Source organism: Lampetra fluviatilis, chromosome 15 (genome assembly GCF_964198595.1).
Source record: "Lampetra fluviatilis chromosome 15, kcLamFluv1.1, whole genome shotgun sequence".
NCBI lineage: Eukaryota > Metazoa > Chordata > Hyperoartia > Petromyzontiformes > Petromyzontidae > Lampetra > Lampetra fluviatilis.
Window position 1 is genome coordinate 7,403,512 of NC_136289.1, and position 24,992 is coordinate 7,428,503.

The 24,992-nt window shown below is 45.6% G+C and overlaps 1 protein-coding gene across 2 annotated transcripts in view; it reads right to left on the reverse strand.

Moving 5' to 3' along the window:
• LOC144936139 (uncharacterized) overlaps positions 1-18,348 on the reverse strand; it is a 55,137-nt gene extending 36,789 nt beyond the window's left edge. The window contains exon 1 of one of the 2 annotated variants that reach the window (XM_078863034.1): positions 18,090-18,348. The gene's annotated coding sequence lies outside the window, so the exon portion shown is untranslated. Of the gene's footprint in view, positions 1-11,246; positions 11,317-18,089 lie in introns of those variants that run through there. The other variant, XM_078863035.1, reaches the window with a different exon arrangement.
• Between the last annotated feature and the right edge of the window lie 6,644 nt (positions 18,349-24,992).

A 24,992-nucleotide genomic window follows, 5' to 3' on the forward strand; every position in this document is an offset into this window, starting at 1 on the left:
CGTGTTCGTCGAGTCATAATTAGAGGCAATCAGGCACTTGCCTCGCACACGCGTGCATGCATACATACACACAGACACACGCCGCCACATTTAAATCTCTTACCCGCCGCAAACATGCTGCTCATCGTTGCAGCCGCACCCTTACCAATTCCCATGGGGAAGCAGCAAACATCGCGAGGGCACGCGGGTCGGATGGGCAGCGTTAAATTTGCTGCAAACGTCTTATATCTGTGCAGCTGGCGAAAGCGACAACACTCCCGTCAATATAATTCCATCGACACTATGGCGCGGTGCCATGAAATCATTACTACTGTGTAGTGTCGTAGGTCTCTTCTGCCTTCTACTCGAGGCTTGTGTGTGTGTGCGGGTGGCGTGCGTTGCACACACACACTCAGTTGGAGACGAGGTAGTCGCAGGATGCACCGTCTTTCCTTTATTATGTTCACATCACCAACTCCGGGCCCCTCTCTCACGACCACACTGCCGTATGCCCCAGCCCAGACACGACCCCATCCGCGTTGCACCGACCGAGACAGCCAAGAACTGTCTGGCCGCGCAATGATTGGGCGAAGGCGGCATCGATGAAGGTGGCGACGACGACGGCGACGACAAGATGAGTCCACTCCCAGAACCGTCAGCCCGGAGCTCTCACTCTCCGCTGCTTTTATTCCTCTCGGTGCGGCTTGGCTCCGCCCTAGCCGCGCCTCCCTTCTCGAACCCACCAGAGGGTTCCAGCGGCCTCCCCACAAGGTCTATTGTGACCCTTGCCCCAGTTCCTCCGCCCTGCCGGCACACCCGTGTATATGCTGAACAGCGCGTGCGCTAAGTGTCTACCTGCAGTTGCAGCTGTTGTACAACAGTGAGTGCTGTGTCACTACATCACCCCCCCCCCCCCCCCCCCGTAAAACAACAGCCAGCTTTCAATACAGCAGCCGCAACCGGTAGGCAGGCAGGGCAACTCCCTTACTTCGAGGAACAGTCTTAACATCAATGAAAAAAAAGAAAAAAAACTTCTCTACAAACCCGTTACAACCGCGGCATCCCCCGCAAATCAACAACACATCTCGCTACCCCCCGGTGCCCCCCGATAAACAAACCAACATCACCCTAACACAACGCCCCCAACCTCGTGAACCAGCAACATCTTCCACAGGGCCCCCCCATCCACGAATCGGCGACACCTCACACAGCGCGGCGCCCCCTCGCAATCGACACACCTTTTAAATGTCCCTTTAACCCAGGCCCTTAGCCCAAATACCCCCTTTCCATCGGATCCCTTCCCAGTACAAGGGAGAGTCCCCCCATACCGGGACATAGCTCACATGACCCGGTCCATGGCGCCGGTCACCCCCATCTCAGCCGGGTCTTGCACCTCTGGAACTCAGAGGGCCAAGAGACGATGAAGATGGAGTCCTCGGCTCAAAGGGTGTGGCCCCTCACCGCTCGGCAGCCCCCGTTCGGATCCGGTCCCCGAGACCTCGCACTTGGTGGTCTCGGTAGGTCTCAGGGACCCGGGTCCAGCGGGCTTGAGTTGACTTTGCCGGCGGGCCAGAGGGCGCGGGTGACTCCGCTGGTGGTCACTCCTCACCCCGACACTCCGCAGCGATGTGGCCGGATCGACCACACATGAAGCACATGGGCGTGGGTCCCCAGGGCAGAGGGAGCTGCTACCGGGTCCTCCCGCGGGGATGATCTTGCTTGCGTCCCCCGGCCCCCCACTGCCACCATAATATCTTCCATGCTCCATGTCGTGGCCTCCCACCTTGGCCCCTGCTGCTTCTCCTCGAAGACTTGTATCTTCCGGGCCACTGTTGAGGATTAAATTTATGTGCCGACGGCGGAGGGCAGGGCAACCCTCAGCTTTCTTTCCAGCTCTCACAGCCTTTCCGTGACTCGAGTTTGAGCACCCCCTCACCCAAAGTGGGTGTGTCCCAGCACCAGCAGCAGTGCCTGGAAGGTGTAGGGTGTCTCGTCCCCCATCCGCTCCCTCTGGAAGAATCTTGTGCAAGCCTCCCATGCCAGATGAGGAGCAGCTTCCTGCAGCTCCGTCACTATTCGCACCTCCTCCGCGCGCTCCCGCGCTCAACTCAAAATCGCGCCCACTGGTCAGGGGAGGTCCTCCGGAGACAAAATGGTGCCCACCATGTGCATGGTCCCCCGTCCACAGCCCCTTGCTATTGTCTATGCTTATGCACCAAACAGAAGTTCAGAGTATTTGGCCTTCGCCAGATTGCCGCCTACCGACTCCATAGTCTTACTGAGCGACTTCAATGCTCACATGGGAAACAATGGAGATACCTGGACAGGCGTGATTGGGAGAAATGCCCCCCCTGATCTGAACCCAAATGGTGAGATGTTATTGGAATTCTGCACTAGTCATGGAATGTCAATAACAAACACCATCTTTGAACACAAGGATGCTCATAAGTGTACTTGGGACCAGGGAACCTTAGGCCGAAGGTCAATGATTACTTCATAGTTGTATCATCAGACCTAAGGCTGTATGTTCTGGACGCTTAGGTGAAGAGAGGGTTAGAGCTGTCAACTGATCACCACCTGGTGGTAAGTTGGATCCAACGCTTGGAGCACAGACCAGATAGATGTGGAAGGCCCAACGCATAGTGCAGATTTTCTGGGAATGTCTGGCAAAAGACCCAGTGCAGAAAGATTTCAACTTTTACCTCCGGGAAAACTTATCCTGCACTCCAGGGGAGGTCGTGGACATTGAGTCTGAGTGGACGATGTTCAGGACCTCGATTGTGGATGCAGCTGCAAAAAGCTATGGCCTGAAGGCAATTAGTGCCTGTCATGGCGGCAACCCTACGATCTGCTGGTGGACACCGGTGGTGAGGGAAGCTGTGAAGTTGAAGGAGGCTCTCCGAGCTATGCTCAGAAAGCTCGGAAAAGGTCTCTCAACTAGATTGATAGGTACCGGCTTCCCAAGAGGGCGGCAACTGCAGCAGTCGCTGAAGTGAAAGAACGGACGTGGGAGGAGTTTGTGAGGCCCTGGAGAGAAACTACCAGGCAGCCTGAAATATGTTCTGGTAAACCATCTGACACCATAGGAGGGGTCGACGGAACGTGGCCCATGCTGTTTTCAGGAAGGGTGGTGTAACATTGACCTCAACTAAGGAGATAGTAGAGAGGTGGAAGGAACACTTTGAGGAGCTCCTCAACCCGCTGGACATGCCCTCCTCTTACGAGGCAGCCCTAGAAACAGCTGGGGGGGTCAGATCCATCACGGCTGCTGAAGTCGCTGCGGCAGTCAAGGGCCGTTGTAGAGGCAAAGCTGCTGGGGTGGACGAAATTTGCCCAGAGTTGTAGAAAACACTGGACAGTGTAGGAGTGTTGTGGTTAACACGCCTTTTCAACGTTGCATGGAAGGTGGGTACAGTACCTCTGGATTGGCAAACTGGGGTCTTGGTTTCCATTTTTTTTTAAAAGGGGACCAGAGGGTGTGCTCCAACTACAGAGGGAGCACACTCCTCAGCGTCCCAGATAAAGCCGATGCCAGAGTGCTGGAGAGGAGGCTCCACCCAATGGTCGAGCCTCAGATTCAGGTAGAACAATGTGGATTCCGTCATGGTCGTGGAACAATGGACATGCTCTTTTCCCTCTCACAGATATTTGAGGGGTCATGGGAGTACGCTTCTCCAGCCTACCTCTGCTTTGTAGACTTGGAGAAAGCATTTGAGCGTGTTCGCCACAATGTCTTGTGGGAGGTGCTTCGGGATTATGATGTACCCGTGCCACTTTTGTGTGCTATCCGGTCCCTCTATTCCCGGAGTAAGAGCTGTGTCCGTATTCTTGGTATTAAATTAAAGTCGTTCACTGTGGGTGTTGGACTCCGCCAAGGGTGCGTCTTGTCTCCACTCCCGTTTGTGATTTTCATGGGCAGGATATCAAGGCACAGCCGAGGTATGGAGAGTGTCCAGTACGGGGGCATGGAGGTGGGTGGCGTCGCTGCTTTTTGCAGATGACGCTGTCCTCTTTTCCTCGTCAGTCGGTGATCTCCAGCGTGCACTTGAACGTTTGGTGCTGAGTGTGAAGCGGCTGGAATGAGGATCATCACCTCCAAATCTGAGGTCATGGTTCACTCCCAGGAGGCAGTGTTTTTTTTCTCTCCAGGTGAGGGGGGAACAGCTGCCCTTAGTAGAGGAGTTTAAGTACCTCGTGGTCTCTTTTGCGAGCGATGGTAAGTGCGAGCGGGAGATCAGCCGGCGGATCGGTGCGGCATCCGCAGTGTTGCGGGCACTGTACCGTTCCGTGGTAGTGAAACGGGAGCTGAGTTCTCGAACAAAGCTCTCGGTTTACAGGTCGAACTACATTCCCACCCTCACCTATGGCCATGAGCTTTGGGTAATGACCGAAAGGATTAGATCGCGAGTACAAGGGGCCAAAATGGGTTTCTCCGCAGGGTTGCTGGGCTCACTCTCTGTGATCGGGTGAGGAGCTCGGTAATCCGGTAGAGCCTCAGAGTCGAGCCGCTGCTCCTCCAGATCGAGAGGAGTAAGTTGAGGTGGTTCAGGAACCTGGTAAGGATGCCCCCTGATAGACTCCCCCTGGAACTTTCCCAGGCACATCCTACTGGGCGAAGACCCCGGGGCCGGCCCAGGACACGCTGGCGGGATTATGTCGCTCAGCTGGCCTGAGAACACCTGGGAATTCCCCAGGAAGAGCCAGGGAAAGGGAGGTCTGGACCGCCCTACTCAACATGCTGCCACCACGACTCTCACCTAGGACAAGTAGACTGAGAAATGAATTAACGAACCTTTGAGTGCAACTAAAGGTGTGTGCATTGAAAAACTTGTTTTTACCTACATTTATTTTATACTTTTTAGTCACACTTTGAATTTAATGTTGTGAATTATTATTTGTATTCATAGTTTTTACGGAATTTTATTTTAACTTGTAAAAATAATTTGTATATGCACATATTCATTCTAAGACCTCAATCCAGACAATAACAATAGTTAATTATTGTCTGGATAATTCTAAAACTGTATATTTGAAATTGTGCAATAAAAAAATTCAGTGAAAAACACAAAGAAGCCAAGGATCGGTGGGACCTGGAGCGGTTCTTTAAATGAAATCTTGAATTTGTCACACGAAACGACGAGTCTGTGTACAAAATTACAGTTCGTTAGGCTTCGTAGATCCGAAGATATGAAGAGTAAAATATTTGAAAAAACATAAACAGACAACAGGGCAAGTTAATACATTTTAAACAGTTTTCGTATATGTTGTTCTCAACTCATTTATGACTTCCAGACAGTCCACTGTGTTGTCAGATGTAACAAATATGATTAATGTAGAGTGCTGTTAGGCAGCATATTGTACAAGTGTGTGGACACACATGTTCGCTGAATGAAAATAATAATTTAGAAAAACATTGACGCATTTTTTTTATTCGGTGTTAGTATTTAAAATAAGTATTGTCGATTTAAAGGTTAACAATGTTTTGATTGCGATTATTAATAGTTAGCAGTGCTAAAGTACAATACTGCCTTGTGAGTCTATTATTTTACAATACTTTACATTTTTTATAAAATGATTGAGTGAACATTCATGGCAAGTTAATATTCTAAAATGGACCAATGCATTATTTATATTCTCTATGGCCTATATAGCGGGGGAGGGAGGGGGGTTACGTAACTCAATGTGTGTAAGACATTCTCAACAGAATTAATCATCTTAATTTAATCTGTGAATTACATATTTGCCAGGGCCAGGCGATCCCCCCAGCAACAACATGCATCCAGATCGCATTCATACTATGACGTGAGGAACCTTGAAATCAGGCGCGAGTTCCTCTATGATTACGATGCCCACTGACCCAGAACTCCGTTTAAAACGAGTTTCCTCCCATTGTTATACTCTTGACACAATTTACATCGGTGCAACAACAACAAAGGGGACGTCATTAAAATGTTTCATTCACTCGTTCTCTGCGAGGGTTGTTACGGCTAGCGCACTTGTATCACACCAAGGCACTGTGTTCCAGTACAACACAATGTCATTTGGATTAATGCAGCTCCCAAAATGCAACCATGTCACGTGACTGAAAAAAGAGGCTTAATTGAAATTTATTTTTATATTCTAAAATAAGAAAATACTGTGAAAAGCATGAGTCAGTAATGCGTGCTCGACCATTAATGGACATGAGTAATGTTTTGCAAAGACGGGCATTATAGCTCAACCTCTCTCTCCATTTACGGTCACTCGATAAAAGCCACGATTCTGTATTTTTCACCTCATCATTTACTACCTGATTACAATTTTTTCCATAAACCTCTTCAAGGTAACATGACTCTGCTCGACATTTTGCATAAAATCATCGTCATCATAAGCCATGACGGCCATCTCTCATAGTCTCACGATGCAACGATTCATGTGGCTCCTGCACACGAGCTGATTTCATAGCTTCATTCATAATAAAGGTTTCTGGGTTAGATCGCGTAAGTATGAATGTGTCGCAGTAACCCTCCACCACCCGACACAGCCAGTAAGGTTTGTCACGCAAACAACACACCAATTAGTTACAACTTCAGCCCACCGGTGTGTTGGAGAGTAAATCCACAACGTTTACAATTTGAGTAGTACGACGTTTCGCTGGTAATTACATAGCTCCATCTCTACGATGGGCGCCCTCTTGGTTGCCGCTTCTGTCATTTGTCTCGACCACCGGTCATCATCCCTTAGAGGCCCAAGCCTCACGTTCTCCTCCTCCCAGTCTGAATCGACGTTCTCTCTTCTCGTTTGATATGAGTACCACCACTCTTGCCCTGTGCCTCGTCTCTTCGTTCCTGACCGATCCTGAACAAGGACGGTCCCTGCAGTCACGAAAGCTTTACATCGAAATTTAAGGAGGGTTACTTGCATCGCGCGCTTTCAGATGCGCTTCTGCGGCCGTCTGGAATGCTCTTCCTTCCAATATTAGGAAGCAACTGGAGCTATGCACTTTAAAATCTAAATGGAAAACTCATTTCTTCAGAACGACTTTTTGTGTTTAGTTTGTTGTCCTTCCCCCACACCTTCACACCTCCGATTAGCACTGTTGGCTAGGTACGGTGCGAACAAAGTTCAACATACATCTTCACTCATTGTCGTGTTTCTGTCTCATTACAAGTGTAATTTCAAGCGTGCACTTCTTCACGCTTATTTGGCCACTAGATGGATCATTGCTTCATGTGACCACAAGGGATGGCGACACCCTGGGGAAGCCTTTATCCAGCAGTTCATTAATCATGGCTGATGATGATGATGATCAAACACATTTTTGTTAAAAGTTGTGAAGAAATCAATGCAGATTGTATCAAACGCTTGCAAATGAAAACAGTCACAATCTGAAAATGTAAGTTAATTCTGATTAACTACAAAAATCACCAACGTGAATTGACATTCATTGCATTTTAATACGAGCAATTATTATAAAATTTACAAATTTCTACTGTATCTTAATTAGGGACCATAATCATCAACTACAGCCGATCGTTCCATTGCAATTGCTGCTCACTTGCCATTTTACTAAACCCATCCTTAAGCCTGAGGCCCGGAAATAGAGCAAATGAAATTACTCCCACGAGATGAACCGATGCTACACACATGAAGTACTCACTGAAGTGATTATCCAAACAACACTATAGGTGTGTGCTGCTCTTCCTGTGGGGCTTTTACATTTTCACATACACTTATATTGTCGACATAAGCTTGCCGAGACGATTTCTGTCATCAGAACCGCCACGTGGGGGGGGGGGGGGGGAGAAAGCGTCGTCGATGTAACGTGGTCGACATTAGATTCCTACGGTGCGACAGACTTCGGTTGACATCAGAGACAAAATATGGGCGCCCCAAGTCGACCGTGCAGACAACAAAAATCTTGTGAGATTCACGGTGCTCAGTACTGCATATTCATACATCTGTAAAGAGTTTAGCAGGCACGTAGAAGAATACATGCAATGTTTAATATATTACACTACGATAGGAACACATTCCTGCGGAGGGAGCTGGTAGGAACGTTGGGTTGCTCGGTCAATGGCCAGGGTCAACGGCGGCGTGGTGTATTCCGCAAATATGCCCGACTGTGAAGGCGGGCACAAGCCGGCGTGAGTAGGTTAAACGTTGAGTTTTATAAGGGCACCACGGGGTGACCAGCCCCTCCCCACCCAGCCCCACCCCTTTCACCCCCCACCCAGCCCCACCCAGCCCCACCCTCCCCACCCAGCCCCTCTCCACCCAGCCCCACCCCTCCCATTTTTGGATGCACGACGGACGGACGGACACAATAATCCCCTGTTGACTGGTGTAACCAGGAGGTTCCTACTAGAATTATACATACTGAATGTATCGTACTGTATATGTCATTTATGTGTAAGTATATCTACAGTGGGAGAGCCTTGGTGCATTGATTCATTATCACGGCAGCCTATGAACTCGGTGACCTGAGATCGATTCTCGACATCAGAACCGGTGCTTCTTCAACCTGAGTTATCCATTGTGGTGAAGTATGGTCAAATAACTCTGTGGCTTGACAAAGAACTGTAAATAATACTAGAAACATTTTTTACAGCATATAGTCCACATACTGTCCACATTTCAAAGTATTCCTATAAAACGAACGTACTACACTTGCGTGTCAATGGCACGGCATATCCAGGCGTGCGTGATGTGTGTGACACGCATGTGTTCTGCCAGCTATGCAACCTTGCAAATGTTCTTTCAACTTAGGTCGACAAAATAAACCGCTTTCAATCTCAAACATTACACTTAACATATCCTCTCACCCCCAAACTAACACATACGCTCTGCATTGCATACGTTTTACCTGCTAAATGCTCACGGACGGCAATTTGGAAAGAACAAAAACATGACCACATCTGCGGTATGACACTTCCCTTGAACTGCAACCTTAAAAACCAGGCAGTTATTCACCCACCAAAGCGTGCACCTGAGCCGGTCCAAAACATTTACCAGCGTGCCTTAAACATGCGATATTAACTCTGAATCTGCGATATAAATAGTCACTCCCACGCAGAATAGATGTAGTGCAGAGAAATGTTGTGTAATAAATCTTCTGTGCGCCATGCATTAATGATGAGCGCGACTGGTAACATGTGTGAGTGTCACAATACACATTTTAAATGGCTGGATATTAGTGCAAGGAAATGTAAATATTCACCAAATGCCATCTGATCTCCTTCTACATCCATTATAAAACATAAGTAGATTGTCGAATTGACATAATGACAGTATTCATGATACAAATATCACGTACTCATTTGAGGCTGAGTCGACCGAGTGGATGCCTAGAACCAGTTTAAATATTCGTCACTGATGTTGGCCGTGAGCGAGAATCACAGTGCGCTAGTCACTGCTCTATTGCTTCCCACATGATTCGATACAAACCCATATATACACACACATACAGACATGCAGTATGTGTATTCCTATTTGTGATCACATTTGCTGCAGGTACAACCATTCATCAACTTGTTAAAACATAGCACAAAAAAACAATAATGGTGAAATATCATTGGAATTGCTCCAATTTAAAAGAGAAGTCCCCTCTTCAAATAGAGAACCTCATTCTCATCAGTTACACAAACCCTCATCTTATTCGAGTGCATTTAGCTCATACAGTGTTGGCCAATGCTGATTCATCACAATAACCTTACAAATCCTAAATTATACTGAAGATTAAATAGTAAAAATGCAAAAGCACCACCGTTATGGAATACTGAAATTGATTCACTATCGACTACAGATTAACATTGTTTAGTTACACTTTTAGTCAACAAATACAAGTCTCATTTTATTATTATAATCAACCAATGTTCATCCATAGCTCTATAAAAACCTCTCTCCCACGCTCTCGCCATCCCTCGTGGCCTTGAGATGCCACAATCTGCATTGCCCCCGCACATCAGCTGATCTCATCACTCCAATTCCACCGCATCTCGGGTGCATTCTCTCCCTTTGCTGCCATTCCATTACCAGCCTCATCCATTCACCATTACTCCTTCTAACAAAGTGTCCCGCCCAATCCCACTTTCTTTTTCTTAACAGGTAATATGATGTCTCGAATTTGCAATTGTTCCCTGATCTACCAGTTTCTTTTGCTGTCTCCTAGTGTAATTCTAAGCATGCACGCCTTCATGTTTAGTTGCACACTTTTCAGCTATCGTTCCATTTTGTCAATATCCATGTTACAGCACACGATATTGAAACTTTATTCTTTCAGACCCATTTCTAAATTGCTTTTCATTAACCAATTCAGTTTTACAAATCACTCCATACTGCTCTTTCTCGCCTCTTCATTTCATCCGTTTGATCCGAACACTCTTTCAATAATTGCGCTATGTGACAACACACTGCTGTTATGTTTTACAGTTGTGTCCGTGTTATGCTTTATAGTTGTGTCCCTCCGATGGCGATTTTATGTTACAGATCCATACACGAGACTGTACATATACACTGTCGCACAGGCCCTATGCAGTTGGTTACAATGACGACCTCTACTGCCCGTCCTTCCCAATGTAAATATCAGCAGGGTGTGGGTTTCCAGGGCACCACCACTCCAATGCACAGTTAAGCTCCTCTCCCCGTCCGCCCCCCTTAGCATCTCGCAGGCCCCCAAAATGATGCACATGGCCAAACGTGGCATCACAATTCCCTTGACTATCTCTAGCTCCAAACCACAGCCCGGGCATCCTTGACAATTTAGCCTCCCGCCACTGCTTCTTTGCGCAGTACTGCGAACAGCCGTTGCGTATGGAACTGATTTATTTTTAAATACAGAACCTATTTACGTACACTGCTCACTGGGTACCACGGCATCCTCGCTCGGTGTTATGTTCATACATAACCCTTCTCCAGAAGCAACATTCATGAGTTATCGTGACGGTACACTCCCACAATGAGCATAAAAACCCTCAAAGAATCAGCTACCCGGCTATATGACTAAAGCCACTCACCACTGTATGGCTGTCGTCTGAACATAGAAAAACATTCACAGCCTTCGACCGTGGCTGGCGACTTATTCGTTGAATTTTGGAATATTAATATTGCATCTCACCCAAATGAAAATTTCATTTTAGTCTTGGATGATGATTATGGTGGATAAAAACTAAAAATAGCACCATCTATATTCATGTAATTCATGTGCCCATGCCCCACCAACAAAAACATGCCATTGTCTCAACGGTGGAGCAACAACAACATCAACAGAAACTGCAATTGCCACTTACCAGATTGAGAGGGCCTCGCAGCTTTGAATTTAGCTTGCTGACAGGACACACAGTGCCACCGCTCTTTATCAATGGGAATGCGCAGCTTAAGCTGTGGTCCAGACCAGCACGGAACATGGAACTGTGAACGTGCTATTATGTAACAGCAGGACGCGCAGGTGGCCACCCATGCCAAACTGAGCCTCTGCGAGGCTGCGCACAGCGGGGTGATTTCGGTGAATTTTGCGTGCGCACGAATTTTTGCTTAATTCTAACGGGTGGATTTGTGCGCGGTGTGGTCTCGAATTGTTAATATCAAGGATTTGTTGTTGTTATTGGAGGCTGAATTACTAAATGGGCTGAAACACGTGGGAGTGTCCACCACCAGAGATGCAAGATTTTGCTCATACACAGTGGATAGATTACCGCGATTGAATATATCAAACTACAGTATATGCATATCCCCATGTATTTGAATTCGAAAATGTAATACATTTCTTCTAACGTAAATAATTGACAAAGTGACGATCAACATTATTAGAATCGTAGTCAATTTCACCTATCGTGCACGCCACAACTGCCAAGTCATTGCTTTAAAATAACCAATTCAGCCAAAATATTTTTTCTTAAATTAATTGTTTTTTTTTACAATTAATAAACATTCTATACAGTTTGAACAAAAATATAACTGATTTATTGTTTTGGAGTCAGCCATGAACAAAGGCATTAATATCATATTCTATTTGAAAATCAAGATCATACCACACATTCAGTAGTTTCCTGTCACAATGTTATTCTGCCGTAGAGAATCAAGTCATTTTATCATGAAGGTCACCAAATTTAAATGTTTAGTTTGCAGAACTCGAAGCAACATGGCATGATTTTTACCCACTCCCCCAAATGTCACGTCCCTCTTTCTGTTTGCATAGTAATCTAAGTCGCATACAATTTATGCCCTGCCAATATTACATTATTATTATTTTAAATCTACAAACACTGCAACAGGTACAAACTGCAGTTCGAGTGTACAAAATAATAGAAATCCGGGAGGCTGTCGAGAGAAAATCTCGCAAAGGTAAATTGAGAGAGCGGACGGATCCGTTAACCAAACAATGTCAGGGCCCTGTGCGTTTGGCTTGTCCCACTGACCTACTTTGGGCTGCCACAAAGATGGCGCCATCCTCTCTCTCTCTCTCCCTGCTCTGGCCAGACGCACAAACCACGCGCCCTCCATTGGCCGCAGTGACAACCATCCCACACCCCCCGCACCACCACCAAAACGCGGATTCGCGTTGACTTTTTTTGCGAACTGCTCACTCTTGCGCAAGGACCACTCCCTCCCCACTCCCACCCCCCCACCCCACATTGGACAAGAAACAAATTGGTGTAATTCACAAATTCAACAACGGCGATATTCACAATTCAGACACATCCCTGATGCATGCCGCGCGCGGTCAGATGTTGTAAAGCATTGTGTGTGTGCTCGTGTAAAATACTGTGATTTTGTTCTTTCTCTTTCATGTGTGCACACGCGCACGCGCGCGTTCGCGCACGTGAAAATAGGGGTCGGCACGGTTTGGCTCAAACCACCAAACCGCGGTTTGAACCGAACCAAATCGGTTTGGTTTGGCTCTGTTTGAACTGGTTCGGTTTGGTTTGGGGCTACGAAAACCGACTCGGTTTGGCTCGGACAGGGTGGAACCGGCTCAAACTAGTTTGGTTCAAGCCAACTTAAGAGGTTTGGTTTAGCTTAGTTTGGTTTGGTTTTGGTTTGGTTTGGTTCAGTCGTCGCTGGTTTGGTTTGGATTGCTCAATTTGAAACCAGTTTGAGTCGGTTCAAACCGTGCCGACCCCTACGTGAAAATCACACGGCGTTTAAATGTGCACGTAAATATGAAAACAGCACGTAAAATAAGGAATGTGTATTATATACTGAATGTGCGATAGAGAAAGGTGACCTGTTAACAGCTGCATGATACTGTATTATAATACAGTGTACAATATCATGGGATCTCCTTTGCCAGTACCAAAATATGTTAATAGGTTTTCCCCCTTTTTTCTGGCAACAAAACAGGTGTTAAGATGTTAAAACACCAAACTGAAACCTTTTACAAGGAATCACGTCTGCATTAACCACAATGCTTGTGGTCAGAATGCAAAAAAAAAACATACTCTTATAATATATGCATTGTCTTTGAAACTGATTGGTCCACAATCAGGAGCCTTGTCTCAAACGGCATCCTCTGGTCTAGCACCGTTTGAGACGAGGCTCAAAAGAAAGCTGTCTCTGGTGTGGACCAATCAGTTTCAAGGACAATGCATATATGATCAGAGTATTTTTTTGTTTTCATTCTGACCACAAGCATTGTGGTTAATGCGGACGTGATTCTTTGTAAAAGGTTTCAGTTTTGTGTTTTAACATCTTAACACCTGTTTTGTTGCCAGTTAAAAAGGGGGAAAACCTATTATCAGTGTACAATGTGTTCTCTGTATAATACTTAACGCAGCAGTATTCAACAATTTCAATCTAATTGCATTACACTTACTGGCTTCCAAACCTGCCTACCACTTTACCGAATAGAACCATTGTGAAACTGAATGTTCTCCAGCAGTCATTAAAATAAATCAAGGCCGTAGCCATGGAGTCAACATTGGGGGGGACCAAATCTTCCAGGGTGTCTGGGGGTCCCAACCCAGAAAAATATCTACATTTGAAAACTAATTTCCTGCCTAAAATATTTTAAAATCACTAACACATGGGATGGACTTTTTATATATTTTTTTACAATAATGTCTAATAGTGGATTGTATTACATTGCTCTGTTTTTACTTTTTTTACCATTTCTTGTTTCATTGTATGTTATGGCAGAGATTAGGGATTAATAAAGTACTACCATAACCACAATCATATAAACAAAAATCTATGCATTGATTTATATGAAGACAAGTCCAGATAGTGTGGCCAAGGCTTAGCAAATTGTTGTTTTTATTTACATAGCATAGCAATTTTTATAGCAATATATTGGGGGGGACATTTTGAGCATATTGGGGGGGGTGTGTCTATTGAGATTTAAAGAGATGGTACTTTGTCCAAATGTAAAATTTTCTCGGTTATGCATTTATCTTATTGAATTTCAGAAATTAAAGCAAGCATTTAACAACCTGGACATGTGGTGCACAATATGGGGCATGTAATGAATGTTGTTTTTTACTCTGACGGAATAGGAATGCATTGCCTTGGTTGGGTCGACTGATCTTCTTCAGGAAGTACTGATTAGTCTTTCATGTACAAGAAAGGTTGCTGATAAATTGCTTGTTCTGGATACAGAAAAACATTTAAGCTGATGGTAGTCGGTATAACTGGATAAATTAGATGGCGATTGTCATGTGTCTAGGGTAAACAATCGATTAAGTTAATGGACTGTGGTAAATTTATCCACTCGTATCAGCAGGGGTCACGTGAACAAATTACATTCAACATGTACGAATTAAAAGTTATTTTGCGCATATCTTGATGCATGTATTGTAAGTGTTGAAACTCGGCTTTAATTTATGAATGGATGCATTGTTACATTCCTGTTATTCATCGCATACATTCGCCGAAGCAACTAATTTGTACCCAATTTGCAGTAATTGTGCGAGTTCAAACTTCAGTTCACGGCCAATGTGGTAGAGTATAATGGAACACACTGATCAACACATACCAGAATTAACCAAATTAATTTCAGATAAACTTGGCACCAATTATTCGTAATGGAAATGTGCACCTTTGTGTCATGCGCGTTAGCACAGCGATAGAGAAACCCTGCCACATGGATAGTCAACACGTAGACGAGCAGGTTTGAGAAAGTAGAGTCAATTTCAGTGTCCTAGCTTCAGCCGTGCTTGGGGAAGTCCCCCGTTATTAGATCAGCTGTAAGTATGAATGAAAAAGCCTCTGTGAGCTGAGGCTACATTGGCTGAGTAGCTCAGAAACCTAATGCTCACAGTGTCTCGGTACTGTGCTACATCACCTCTGAGTTGCTAAATATTTTAGCCACCAGGGTAAAGTAAAAATCATCTTTCTCTAGAATAAGAATTGAAATAATGGGGCCACTTTTCTTAAATCTCCCCACCTCTTGTCTATCCAGCATAAACAAACAATGGGTACACAACAGTTAGTCAATCGACAGGCCATGTGTGGTGGGGTCAAGTTTAGGTCCTCCCACCTCTTCCAATAGGCCTGGCCATCGTGGAAAAGAAGACCAGAATACTTTCAAGTGGTCGGCCGTCACTTTAAAGGAGGAAAAGGTTCAGGGCTACGCATTTACCTTAAATTGTTTTTCAACTGGGATAGTTACCACAAGCAGCAACATAAAGTCTCAACCCAGTTACTGCACGAAGAAAGATTTTAAAAAAAACTGTCCTTGAGTTGCTGTTTGTTTTCATTTTGAGCAAGCACGCGCAATGGCGGACAAAAACAACAAAACACTCAATTCAAGAAAAAGACAAGGCGATCATTCTAAGAGTGGACATAGTGCTCAAAAAACGAGAAGTGCTTCAATGGGTTCAGATAAATAAGTGGATGCTTTTTGTTAACATTCATCCATTTCCCAATTTGTTCATTACGTGGTCATTCAAACAAGAGTACGAAAAATAAATGTCCCTTCAAAGGAGAAATTGCCCCCCAGTCTTGCCAACAAGTTGTCAATCTCGCGCTTTTTCGTAACCAACACAACACTCGTGCTTTATTCTCTACTGCAGTCTGGCCAGGTCAAAAGTAATACAGTCCACGAGTTATTTTTGCACCTCCCTGCGGCCATGCAATAACCTTCGTATGACTAAGGGTTATTATCTTTGACACACCTTTGCAGTCTTTTGTCTAGAGCTTGTGGTCTTTCCTGCAAGCTCAGACATGAACACCCACGGGGTATAATCCTATTGTGATTCGACATACGTATGTAGGTATCTTGAAAGGAACAAAACAGCAGATGGATATGAATGAGGGTCCTTAAAAATATTTGCTCTTGGGGGTTTCGTAGAATACGAATAAAGCATACATTCCACATTTTATTACTGAATACACACTGGCATTGACTTAATAGATTAGCACCCACAGGTTCAGCCACTCTCAAAAAAATCCAGCATTCAAATGTAAACAAAGCTCGCGTATCACCCCCAAGGCTTTATGGACGACCCGTGTCAAATATAATGTGGTGTGGGCCTTTCTGAGAAATAAATACGAAAATCAAGCGTCGATATTTGTTATCACTACTGGCCTAGTGGCTTTCTGAACTTCTATTCACCATCAGCGTTACCAACAAGCAAGCGTGATATTGCTGCTGAGAGCCAAAAGGTCGAAACTAATCCAAAGTTGTCTTGCTTAAACATATGCTGCTGGTTAGCATCAGTCAACAAACTCAACATTGACCAATAGCCCGGCAGACTAAGTCACACACTTGATGGTATTACTATTGCAGTACTGTTACCACCACCACCGTATGTTCTTGAGCCAATACGTATAAAGAGGTGAAAAGAATTAACTTGCACATTTTGTTCTACCAGTGTCCTTCAAAACCATGGGACAAATGCACACTCAACAAAGCCTATTTGTGCGTGCACCGGCATCCTTAACTGTCGTTAGCATCGCGGGTCACAAGCAAACGACACCGCTGCAAATTCAAGCACCAAAATCATTCGTAGTCCACCTCTGCACACTGTCATGCTTTTATGTGCCAGACACCGCACACCAACTAGGTGCAGTTCCTGCTTGGAATTGAGTGACTGTGATGAATTCTGTACCATAAAGGCATTGAGTTTTCCTTGTACGAGTGACAAGATGGACTGATGGAATCGAGCGAAATAGTTTTGTCCATGGGTGTTTTCTGCACCCTCCCAGTTCTCCTCGCTCTCTAACCCGAGCCAGATATTCACAGCAACCGCCACTCAGATGAAAATCAATGTTCCATACCTCATGTTCATTGGTACACGTGGGCATTTGTTTCTGGCTACATACACGATAAAGAGTCTTTTCAGAACAGAAAAAGCTGGAAATTATTTGTTATGTTTTTATATGAATCACAAAATGTATGTACTCCGGCATAACAGTGGATTGGCGAATTAAGTTGTTCAAAATGCAATCAAGAAATGAGCCTGCAGGAAGTTGCAAAACACAAACGTTGTATACTTTAAATAACACGCAAGTAGCATTGTCAGAAAAGCGTTCGAGTGACATAACTACACTAAGGATTATGTACAGAACGTATAAGTACGGGTATGGTGTATCTATTTACTACAGTTTCCTTTTAATTATCCATCCTCAATGGTGCTTATTTATTCCAATGGTGCTTATTTATGTACAACTAATTCAAACAGACCCACGTGTCGTCATCGCAAGGGAAATACTGGGTAAAGTATAAGCACATACAAAAATTATACAGCGGTCAAGACACGTAGATTACAATTCTGTGAAATAACATAAGGTACACATACAAATTATAAGTAATTGGCAGTTCCAAAAAGGAGCTTACTACAAAGATACATGTTTTATTACGATAACAAACAGAACACCACTTCACACACACACACGTGTGTGTGCAACGCATAACAACACCATTCTATTCTGTTGAGGATGTACATAGCGCCCTTTCCGGGGCAATGTTTCTACACCCTGGAACAAACTCAACAAAAAATATATCGACTGAACGTCAACAAAATGCAGTACACAGTGGATCAGGAAAAATCCGTGAATTGCGCGTTATAGAGCTGCATCCAAACAAATCGGTATACTTGCGCGCAATGACGCCGCGCGATAAAGTGGAGTGGACACCACCAACACCACCAACAGCAACAAACGCCCGAGTCGCATTCACTCTCCTCTCTCACCTGAGCTGCCGTTTGAAGCCTCGGCAGCTGCGGCCGTGCTTCGAATCCTCAACTCGGCGCACGCTTGACCCAGAGACGGGACTTACACGGGAATATCCCCGGCGTCCTCTCGCGATGCGCGCGCCTTGTGTGTGTGTATATATACGCGGTGCGCTCGAGCCGGTTGAAGACGCACGAGCCACGGCACTTATATAAGGTGCCTAATTCTTCGGCTCACGCTCAGCTTGGCGTGGGGAGGGGGGGCGAGGATTGGCACGGCCTCGAAGTGGGGGGGGGGGATGCTCGTGATGAGAGGTCTCTGGGCTGTTAATGACCGATTCGGGAAGGTAGTGGCAGCGGGGCGGGGGGGAGGTGCCGGATCTGGGGAGATTGGAAAGAAAGCGTGCTGCTGTTGTTGCGTGGTTTGAATCTAGGTTAGTGTTTCGGTGTGACACGGGCGACGGCGAGGATGTGACAATGCCTTTGCGGATCGGCGTTTTTCTTGGGGAATTGTACGTGGGGATCCCTTCTCTCTCTCTCTGTAATTGCATCTCTTCATAACAGCTCCCCGACCTCGCCCGAATCTCTGATGAATGTTAAAACAAATAACGATTTTTTTAAACGCTATATTTGGAGATAAATGCTTCAGAAACACGTGCAAATGCACGCATTGTCGATAAACAATGCATCGGTACAAGCAGCGAGTTCTAAAGCTGTATAAGCTCTCGTCTGATATCGCCCCGAGTAATAACATTATCCGGATTAACTGCATTTATTTGGTAAGAAGACTGCAAATTGTACTGTATCAGTCCAAGCGCAGTGCTTGCGTTTGTATTTGTGAGCATTTCAAATGAACACTCTGCAGCTGTCAAGAGCTTTCTGAGTGACAGACGTCACGAGAAGTCAGCTGTCAATAGCACATGGGTGACTTGGGCAGGTGTCCGGTTCGTGCACAGAGATCACTGATGTCACCAAGCCGTCTTCTTGGTTCTTTCGGTAAAGTCACGTAGAAGGGAAATAATAAAATAATAAAAATAAAACATAATAAAATAATTCTCACGACGTTTCGGCCACAACGCAAGCAGCCATCCTCAGGTGAAGAACAGGTCTGTCTGATGATGATCCTCAGGTGAAGAACAGGTCTGTCTTCACCTGAGGACGGCTGCTTGCGTTGTGGCCGAAACGTCGTGAGAATTATTTTGTTATGTTTTATATTTATTATTGTATTATTTCCCTTCTACGTGACTTTACCGAAAGAACCAAGACGATGAATCCCTGCAGTCACGAAAGCTTGAAATCGAAATTTTACCAAGCCGTGTTGAGACTGAGACACCACAACAATGCACCTGGCCCAGCAATCTTCAACACCAGTAGTGCACTTGTTCCGCAATTGTATTACTGTGGAGGTGGTTGATTTAAATGCCTGACATTTAGATGTGTCGATTTTGTTTCGTTATTGTTCATAAATACTTTGAATACGGTACTAAAACATAGCTTCTCTAAAACAAAACGTTACTGAGAAAATATATATTTAAAGGTCATCAATGTGAATGATCTAACCTGTAACTTGCCTCAAAAATTGACACCGTTAGCCTGAAAGTAAAACATTGGCAGAGACTAGGTGCGTCTATTTGCTGTCCCCTAGTGGGAATATTGGGTACAGCAGTCATTGATTCTAGATTTGAAGCTTTCGTGACTGCAATGATTCATATTCTCAGGTTTTTTCGGTAAAGTCACGTAGGTAAAACATTAAAAGTAATGAAAGTAAAATAAAACAAAACAAAAATAAAAATAAAATTCACGACGTTTCGGAGGCAACACAAGTCTCCGTCATCAGGTGGGACCGTCACAGCCAGATTAGCTGCATCAAGTGAAGCAATGATTCAAGATGTAATCCCTTATAAGCAAGTTGAAGGGGGGGAGGAGAGGGGGGGGAGTTCATCAGAATGTGGTAGCCAATGAATGGAACGTATCGGGAGGGAGGGGGGTGGGAGGGGGAGGGAGCCAACAAAACATTTGGCGACAGCTTGGACGCGGCTGCTGCGCACGCCAACACAGCAGTCATTGTTTTACTTTTACGTGCCAGAAGGGTTGAAGAAAGAGAGAGACTCGTGAAGACCCCCGAGTATGGAATGTATTGTTGTATTTGACAGAAACGTGGACTCTGAGAAAAGAAGACAAGAAGACTGGAAATGCTGCAAATTTGGGTTTTAGTGATAAAACGATCAAATCAGTTGGATGGACAGAAGTAGACCAACGAGAGAGTTATTGAGCAGGTTAAGGAGGAGATAAGTTCACGAGAATAAATCCAGAAGAGGCAAAAGATGTAGACCGTGCACATTCTCGGAGGTGACATCTCAGTGAAGAAAACTCTGGAAGGATGTGGAGAAAGAAGCCAAGGACAAGAAGAAACATTCTGATAATAGGTTTTTCCCCTTTTTTCTGGCAACAAAACAGGTGTTAAGATGTTAAAACACCAAACTGAAACCTTTTACAAGGAATCATGTCTGCATTAACCACAATGCTTGTGCTCAGAATGCAAACAAAAAAACATACTCTGATAATACTGTATATGCATTGTCCTTGAAACTGATTGGTCGAATTGTAAAATAATGGGCAGAGAGGATGAGGTATTTTCCTGGCCTATTTATGTGCGGTGAATAATGACCGTTGCTCGATATGTTGACTATTACATTTGTTTTTTTTTGGGTCTATGTTATTGGCGAAAATGTTGAGTTTTGTGCGTGCTTGCACACCACTGCCAATGCAGCAGCAGCAGCACCATCGCCAAATAATGTTTAATTTTAAAGAAAAGTGGGGCCCGACAGCGAATTAAAGAGGAAAGCTAAATATTGGACGGCATTGAGGGGGGCGTTTGAGCCAAAGGCCTGCTGCCATTGGGCAGAGGACTGAAGAGACTCGCTGGTTTTCCCTAGCATCACGCCCGTCCTCATAAATGTCCCCTCCGATGGAATTTTCTAACACTCGATATCACGGGCCAAACAATCACACACGGTCGCAATGTCCCCATCACTGAAGGTAAACAACGTTGTGCGGATTCAGCAATAATACATCTTTCCCCGTTGGCTGCCGAGACCAAGAGCTTCTGTCCACCCACTTTTATGTAAGCAGTAAAACTACTGCTCGTGTGCCACGCTCAATTATTTAAAATGTAAAAAAAAACATATTTCTTGAATTATTAATTGGAAGAGGAAAAGCCTTGGAGGCTTGTGCCCAATCTGTTTGGTCAGGACTGAGGCAGGCTCTCCATTGATCCCAATTTAGTTCAAAAAAGGGCATTAAACAGGGCAATGTACCACAGAATGCTTTAATAAGCAACTTTCATCATCATTAGCCATAGTCTATCCACAGCTGGATGAACGCCTCCCCAAGCTGCTCTGATCTCCCGTGATTCAGCGATGTAATAATCCACGTGGCAAGTGTGTACTCATTGGCGGATCCAAGTGGGCGGAGACAATGGGGACGATCTCCCCCATTGATACTCTGAAAATGTATATCTTATTGATATTTAACAGAGAAAATACATTATTTCACGTATTCATATTGGGCCCTATATAAAAAAAAAAGGTTGACATGGCTACATGGCCCCCACCCCTGGAAAGTTTATACTTTCTCAATCCACCTCTGTACACACAAGATGATTTGATCGCTCCATCTCTTCGGTAGACGTGAACATTCTTGGCCATGGACCACCTTTGCTTTTGGCGACGTGTCCTGCCCAAGTTCGCTTATATTTCTTAACTTTCACATCAAAACTCAATGTGCTTTTGCTGAAACCTTAACTGTACATGTTTCTAGATCATTACGTAAAGATTGCATCTGAGGGATGTTACGTGTATTATACCTAAGCCCAGCTGTAATCTCATTAGTTGTACACCATTCTGAGCAGCTGGGAAGAGTACAAACTCTTTAGGAGACAATGTCAAATATTTACATGCGTTGCACAATGACAATGCAGTATGCCGAGTTCTCAAAATAACATTGGCATATATGTAGTGACATCATCGCTGGATGTCACCATGCTGTGGGTGCAGTACCGGCCCTAGAGGGGCATGGTGTGCGCTGGGTAATAGCGCTGGATGGCACCAGGCTGGAAGTGCAGTGCCAGCCCTACAGGACAGGGTGGGTGGGTGCCGACCAAAGGATGAGGTTGTGTGAGGCCATGGCACTCAGGTTGACCCGGGAGGACACGTGACCGGTTAAGTTGACAGAGGGGCCCCGAGAGGGGGCTGGTGGGGGGGGGTCACGTGATTGGGACTTAGATCCTTCCCGAGGATTCTGGAAGGTGGACGTGGCCAAGGGCGGAGCCGGCCACGCCACAGAGAATAAAAGCCGGGAAATAAACCCTTCGCCGGCTACGATCTCCGTTCAACAAGTCTTCCAGCACGTGGACCCGGGCAGATGTTGTGGACCCGGGGAGATGTTGTAGTCCTGGGTCCTAGTAACAGTTACGTGGTAACTAGTGTAGTTAGCCGGGTGGTCACCACCATAGGTTGTTATTCTGTTAAGGGGTAGTGTTGAAACTGAATAAATGTGTTGCCTCCAAAGTCTACGTCTGCGACTCAGTTGAACCCATTACATATATACCGTGTCCGGGTTTTGGAAGGAACCCCTAAAACTGGCAGGGGGGAGGCGGGGGTCGGAAATGGATTTTTTTTTTAATATAATTGGAGAATTTCACTCTCAAATATAAAAACACAATAGCGTGCAAAACAGTGCTGACATAACGTTAGCAGCCGTCTCTACGCTGTAGAGCAACTTCACCTGCCAACGCTGTCCCAGTTTAGCACCGTGCTCCACAGCAGCTAGTGTAGCAGAGGAATGTGTGCCAGAATTGGCTTGTGATTATTGGCGTTTTCGAAAAGGTAACTTTTTACTCTTCTTTTGCTGAATATCGCTTTTGATATCAGTATAAACACCATGCAAACAAAGCACACAGAGTGTTTGCTTGCAAATAGAAGCATGGGGTTAATGTTTTTTCGTCACTGAGAGAAAATATCATGACATTTTGGCCAACAGGCCGAGTTGTCCATCATCAGCCGTGATTGTATCCACCGCTGGATGAAGGCCACCATCCTTACACTAATATAGGGGTTCGCCTATATTAGTATACATCAAATGTAAGAGTAGATATAGGTTTCACGCCCTTAAATACATGTTGGCTTGATGGCGGGGGGGGGTGATTTGACTCATTTCCACCCCGTGCGTGTAGCGAAAGTACGAGTCACAAAGTGTAAGTTTGAAGCGGGTCGGTCGCGTATGAGCGGATCCGCGTACTCTGAGCCCGCGTACTCTGAGACCCTTCCTGTCCACTTTACATCTTTTGTTTCATTTTGTCAACGTCCCCATTTCTGATCCATGTCATAGCAGTTTCGTGCACACAAATAACAAAAACCTTTCTCTTCTTTAGGCACGTTAGCTTTTCATTCAGCTCAGCTTCCAAAGAGGACCCCAATCTGCTCAGGTCCACCTTTTTATTTCATCACTGTGATAACTGCCATGGGAATACTTATTGTGCGGTGTGTTCCAATTGTGTCCCAAACAACAGATATCTTATATCCTTTAACAAAATTACATGCACGTCCATACTACTGATCAATCCGATCCTGCAAAATACGAATGAATAATCAACTAGCATTATGCCTAAGCCTTTGATAGACTTAAATTTTGATAGACTGTTACAAGGCATTTACCCAGGGGCAGTTTCTTCATTAGGGCGATTGGGCGACGCACCACCAATGTCATTCAACCACAGAGTTACGCTAGCTGTCACTGTCAGCCTCTGGATATAGTCCAATCAGGGTCATGTCCCGTTCTGTGGAGTACCGCCTCTTTTTGGGCGATTTCACTCCGGCTGAGAATCGCCCAGAGTGGTCCCATAGACTTACATTTGAAGTACCGTTGATGACTCTTGGACACCGTTGGTGAGGCACACGTATTTATTCCGTACAAGTAGTCACAACTGTGGACATACAATACTAGAGGGGGTATCGGCCCCCTCACCCGGCTAGCTGGGAATACACTGCTAGCTATCTCTGACCTACCTCCTAGTCCTCCACTAACGGGCTAGGGGAGGCTGTCTGGCCCGACACTGGTAAGTCGGGCTACGGTACCCGGAGTCCCAGAGCACTAGCTCTGGTTCTCGGGACCACGCCGCTGGCTCGGTCCTGCGCGGCCCTGACAAGGGCGGCGTCCCAGGGGAGTCCAGGGCTCTAGCTAGACGATATTCGGTCTTCACTGGTTTAGCTTTAACATTCTGCCCCGAGCCCTCTGACACATCCCCCTTTATACTCCACCCCCGCTGAGGGGTGGGGCCCCGGGCTGCCTGGTGCGGACGTCGTTGAGAGCACCCCCCCCCCCCCCATGCACTCACGTAGCCCCGCCCACTGTGTTTGTTTCCCATAAGCTGCCATGCATAACGGCTCTCTCTCTAACACCCCTACATCACCCCCCCCCCCCCCGCATAGCTTGCAGCCGTCCCGGCTGCCAACATACAAAAAAAACGACAATAAAAGCGCATTTACCCCCTGACCGCGCGTGTGCCTCACTATTTTTCAACATAACGCGAAGAGAACAACAACAAGAACCAGAAAACCCCGAAGGGAAAACAACCCGACGCACCCCCCCCGAATAAATACGAATTCCGTAAAAGCAACGTATATACAAATCGCAAGGAACCCCCAACACACACACAACACAACACAATGTGCCAGGAGCACACCACCGACGCAGCGCACAGTAACCATACACGTGAAAATAAAAAAATTAAAAAAAAATTCTTCTTTTTGTGCATCACAAGAGTCTGCGCATTCTTGCGCGCGTCCTTGCCGCAGGCCCATCACACGGGGCAACCCCGGATGGCGGACCATCCGGTGGCAGCTGTCCATTTCGAAGTGAGTCTGC